This window comes from Papaver somniferum, chromosome 10 (assembly GCF_003573695.1).
Source record: "Papaver somniferum cultivar HN1 chromosome 10, ASM357369v1, whole genome shotgun sequence".
Taxonomy (NCBI): Eukaryota; Viridiplantae; Streptophyta; class Magnoliopsida; order Ranunculales; family Papaveraceae; genus Papaver; species Papaver somniferum.
This window is the reverse complement of record NC_039367.1, coordinates 149,015,393-149,020,873: the sequence shown is the minus strand read 5'-3', so window position 1 is coordinate 149,020,873 and position 5,481 is coordinate 149,015,393. Positions and strand designations below refer to the sequence as shown.

The following is a 5,481-nucleotide window of genomic DNA, read 5'->3' as shown; positions in this document are numbered from 1 at the left end:
AGATTGTAGTTTAGATGGTTGATAGGGAGAGCCACAGAATCCTGTTAACAACTATTTTTTCTCTCAAAAGTTGGTCTTTAACAAGGACATTTATTGCATTGATACTAGAATGCATTATTTCAAATTTAAAACCATCTACCCATGCGATAGATAATCCCCATGCTATGCCCACCGGGTCAATAATAAAAACATTAGGCAAGTGTGACAGTAATTCCCTACCCACATATCTTTTGTTTTTTGTTTCCGATAAGACAACCACATCTGGCTTATCAAAATTTACTAAACAATTGAAATGTTGTTTAGTATTTTTTCCATCCACAGCCTTGGGAATTCCAAGCTAGGATTTCATAACTAAATCTAGCACAAACTTAATTTAGGCAGAGGTCAAATATGATTAACTTATTTAGTCACTACTGAAATAGAAAATATTAGAAGCAAACAAGTAAGCACCATCAAACTTTTAAACAATTCTATGTAAACCTTGTTAACCAGATTATAAAAAAATATTAAACAAGTAAAAAGAATTGAAAATATAACAATAGCTTGTTGTAAGATCAATTGCAGATTCAGATTTTGAATTCAAAGAAATTCAATAGAGATTTTAGGGAGTTCTTCATATATGTGCACCTGGCTCCCTCCCCGGTTGGAGCAGCAAAAATTAAACAGATCAATCTTGTGGACCAGAGGAAGGGAAACAACAACCGTCTTATAGGGTAATGAATGAAACAACCAAAAAGAATCGTACCAGAACCTCCTTTGTTCTAAATCCTAAAGAGAAAAAACTAAAAATGCTATTGTTTTTTTTTTTTTTTTTCTTTTTCTTCTTCTTCTTCTTCTTCTTCTTCTTCTCCTTTAAGGTTTTCATAAAATTTGTTAATGATTGTCTGAGCAAAGATCAAATGAAGCAAAATCGGCTAAACCCCATGAACTTTTATAGAAAGGATCCTTAACCATTAAAAGGAACTCATTGAAAACTACAGATAAAAGGAGAAAAAACCTAGAGCAGTAGAAGATAGAAAAAGATACTGAGAGGGATTAAACTTGTAATAGAAAAAGACTCAGTGAGTTAATTATATGAAAAAACGGTCAAAGTAAACTTAAAGGATTAAATCTAAAACACACATAGACTTAAACGTTTTAACACGGTGAAGAGAAAGGGTGGCCTTAGTTATGAGTTTACATCCATGGATACCTTCCGTGTGTTTTAAAATATTTGAGGATGTTTTAAATGGTCTTGATATTCAGTAGTGAATGTAGTAGTATGTATGAAATATGTATGGCATGAGATTATTGAAGGTAATATTATTTCAAACACTGTATTCCTAATGTACTTTGTTTTAAAGATAGCCACTCATTATGTTTTCGTTTGAAATATGTATTGCATTTTTTTTAAAGTAGTACTATTTCAAACACTGCATTGGGATTGCACTACATTTTAATAATAGTCATTCATTACGTTTTGAAGGTAATAATATGTTTGAAATATAGGTGGTGTGAGATTTTTTTAAGGTAGTACTCTTTCAAATGCTGCATTTTGAACGCACTTTGTTTTGAAGAAAGTCAATTATTATGTTTTGAAGGTAACAATTCCTTTGAAACATGTATTGCATGTGCTTTTTTAAGGTAGCGTTATTTTAAACCCTACATTCTGAATACATTTTGTTCTGAAGATAGTCCCTCATTATGTTTTGAAGGTAATAATATGTTTTGAATGTATTGCACAAACACTAAGTTGGGACTGCAGTTTGTCTGAAATACAGACACTCATTATGTGTTGAAGGTACTAATATGTTTAAATATGTATGACGTGAGCTTTCTAAAGGCAATATTATGTTTAAATATGTACTCTTTTTGTATGTCCAGCTTGAGCGCCACTTTTAGGACTTTGGTTCGACTTGAGGACTTGATGTAACGGAAAAGCTTGCCGACGACTGCTATTTATGTTATCATAGATAGATCTTTGGGGATGAAAGGCACTTTGGTAAGGCCTTATTAAGAAGGGGAGAGGAGGTCGTATACGATTGACTAGGATTTTTGAGATAATTTTATAAGTGACTTGCATAGTCTTATTGGTCTGTATTGCGATGGTTTAGTAGGGTGTTCCAATTTTGGGATTAGGGTGATGTTTGTGTGGTTCATGAGAGGATGGATGTTAACAGAGTTGAAAAAAATGCGTACCATATCGATAAGTTGCAATCGGGTTGTTTCCCATAAAACTTTGAAGAACCTGCTAGTATAGCCATCAGGTCCAGGGGCACACTCAGAGCTGATGGAAAACAACGCTTGCTTGATCCTCTCGGGGTTTACTTCTGCTGTAAGAAGAGAACATTGTTATGGAGTTAACCTTGGGGGTGATGTTTTCAAAAAAAATAAATAAATTCAACCACCGTCATACTTGGTGCCGTATATTGATTTGTGAAGTGATCAAGCATAAGATTGATGGTAGCATCTTTATCATGGATCCAATTATTTTTTTGATCATGTAGTTGTTGTATATTTTTGTAGTTTCGATGAATTATTGCTTTGGTGTGAAAAAAATTGTGTTGCGATTTCCCGATTGTAGCCATTGTATCCTGGATCGTTGTCGCCAGTAGGTTAGATGGCGGTCTAGTAAGGTGAGATAATCTATACGAAGCTGCTTTATTGAAGAAGACAATGGCCTAGTACCGAGCTTGTTTGTGTGGCACATTGATGCTGCGCCTGCTTGATTTTGGCCGTTGATTTTTTGATTAGGGTAGGTAAGTGGCTGAATTTTATCTTGTTTCACTCTGTCAGGGTTTCACTAGTTGATATTAGCTTCAATTTGATATTAAAGGGATATAGCCACACATGTTCAAACTTGTAACTCTTATTTCTTTGCCAGTCTAATGCTTTTGCTTGTAGAAGAATAAGTGCATGATCTGAAGTTATTCGTGGTAAATACGTGATTGCCGCATGTGTATTGACAGTTCTCCACTGTTAGTTTGATATAGCTCTATCAATGCACTCCTGGATATTGTCTTGGCCCTGCTGGTTATTTGTCCAGGCGTAAGGGTCTACTCGGAATCCTAGGTCTAAAAACCCCATTTGGTCCATTAAATTTAGGAAATTTGAGTTTAAGCGTAGGTGGTAAATATGAAAAAGGTAAATATGAAAAAGTGTACTTGAAATGTAAAACTATTTTAGAAACGCCTAGGTGGGTGGCGAATAGGAAAAGTGTGAGGGCCAAATAGGTGAAACCAATTTTTTTGTTTTTTTGAAGTGAAGATGCCTACTTACTGCTTTGTTATAAACTAATTGGGCCTCCACAAGGGCGTTATGTATTAAGCCCAGTCAGAAACGTCTAACTAAGTGACGAACTAACATGGACCAGAACTTGGCCACTCACAGGAGCATCCTCCCCCATTGGACCCTGGCACTTGAACTATATTGATTAGAGGCAAGGGTTCTCGCCTAGCTGTGGTACTCAATACTCGCGGTCGCAATGTTTTTTCTTCCACGTAATTTAACTTGTTGATGCCAAAATCCCCACGACTAGCTACGCTAGCTACCTTGCATTAGATGGTAGGCGCAAGCTTAACATTCTGAGTAACCTCGCTATCAAAACCGGGTTCGTCATCTGCTTCTTGGTCTGCAACTTGAAAAGTGATTAACATACCGTCCGGATTCTGAATACGGTTTGCCATACCGGCACTAGAGGGGTGCCAAGGCCAATATGTTTCTGTTTTTAGGGTAAAATTCATGCAATTAATTGGCAAAGAAAACCTTCATCACAAAATCTTGATTAGTACCAAAACAAGAAATTTATTTTCTACCACGCTATAGTAAAAACCGATAATTAATTGTTGATTCACTACATACAAAGAGTTATCATTCTTAAAAAAAACAAACAAAGAGTTATATATGGTAGAGAATCAACATAATGTCATCTTGAAATCATATCTACAAAGAGGGCAGTTAGTTTTTCTTCGCAACCATTCCGACATACACTTCTGATGAAATGTATGAGAGCACTTCAATAGTACTGCCTCATCACCAACATTCAAACCTTGGAGACATATAGAACAATCTTCTCCATCCTTCAGTACCACTCTCTTTTCCGTACCAGCATGAATCTTCAAATTTACATATAGTACTGCCGCAAGTTCACGTATCTCTTCAGAAAGTCTTGAGTTTTCCATGGCCAAGTTTATGAATGAGCGTGTTGAAAGTTTTTCTTATGCGAAGCGTTAGTCTTCAAAAGAGTGGGCAAGTTTCCCTTATATAGGCTGTAAAAGTCTTTATATGTCGGTTTTAGGAATCCGAATACTAGTTAGCTTAGAGTGCTGCAGATTTTATTTGGACCTGTCCCAAACTCTTCGAACGTGACAAGCTTGGGCCTACACAACTGAGAATCCCTCTCTAATTTGAGCCAAATTTTCATATATGTGGTAGAATATCTAAACAGAACCAATATCGTGGTTTTCTCAAAACAGACAACAAGGAATGTAAAGCATTCTTGTTAATTATAAGCTGCTACGGATGGTTCAAATCCGTAGTAGTCAGTCCTAAATGGCAAAGCAGCACGGTTCGAGTCTGCTGTTAGCAACATCTCCAACACCTAGCAGATAGGGTGAATGCACAGTTCGAGCATTTTTACCCTATTTCAAGCATATCCCCATCATATGGGACGTCAACAAATGTGGCGAACATGTTCTCCTCTCTAGGTATGGGAAAGTGTACACATCTCAACTCTGCGCGCATCTTGAATAATATGATTGGACCGCTGCGCGAATTCAATATAGCAGAAAAACACAAATTCTCTTTCCATGCGGGAGCAAAATGCAGTAAGGAAGTGCACCCTTGCGCGACTAAATAATTCAGTACCACTCTCTTTTCCATACCAGCATCAATCTTCAATTTTGCTGCCAACTTTTCATCGACTTCAAGAAGAACAAATTTCTGTACTTCATCCAGATATGTTTCAAGTTCCGTTAATCCATATTGTTCTATTGCGAGCTTACTTATACCAGACTCCAAACGTCCTAAATAATTCAGTTCATCTGGAGTTGGATTTCTTTTTCCTCCTGAATTCGACTACGTGAAGCTATATAGGAGTTCAGCTTTATCTCTCGCAAGTTCACGTACCTCTCCAGAAAGTCTCGAGTCTTCCATGGCCAAGTTTATGAATGAGCGTGTTGAAAGTTTTTCTTATGCGAAGCGTTAGTCTTCAAAAGAGTGGGCAAGTTTCCCTTATATAGGCTGTAAAAGTCTTTATATGTCGGTTTTAGGAATCCGAATACTAGTTAGCTTAGATTGCTGCAGATTTTATTTGGGCCTGTCCCAAACTCTTCGAACGTGACAAGCTTGGGCCTACACAACTTAGAATCCCTCTCTAATTTGAGTCCAATTTTCATATATGTGGTAGAATATCTAAACAGAACCAATATGGTCGTTTTCTCAAAACAGACAACAAGGAATGTAAAGCATACTTGTTAAGTATTCCTCATCCTCAAGGATTGG

General features: G+C 36.7%; 1 long non-coding RNA gene across 1 annotated transcript; it reads left to right on the top strand.

The window, feature by feature from the left end:
- Window positions 1-493: 493 nt before the first annotated feature.
- On the top strand, window positions 494-2,538 carry LOC113316957. Its single transcript, XR_003343136.1, has 2 exons — window positions 494-713; window positions 1,864-2,538. It is a non-coding gene; the product is annotated as an uncharacterized LOC113316957 (long non-coding RNA).
- Window positions 2,539-5,481: the final 2,943 nt, after the last annotated feature.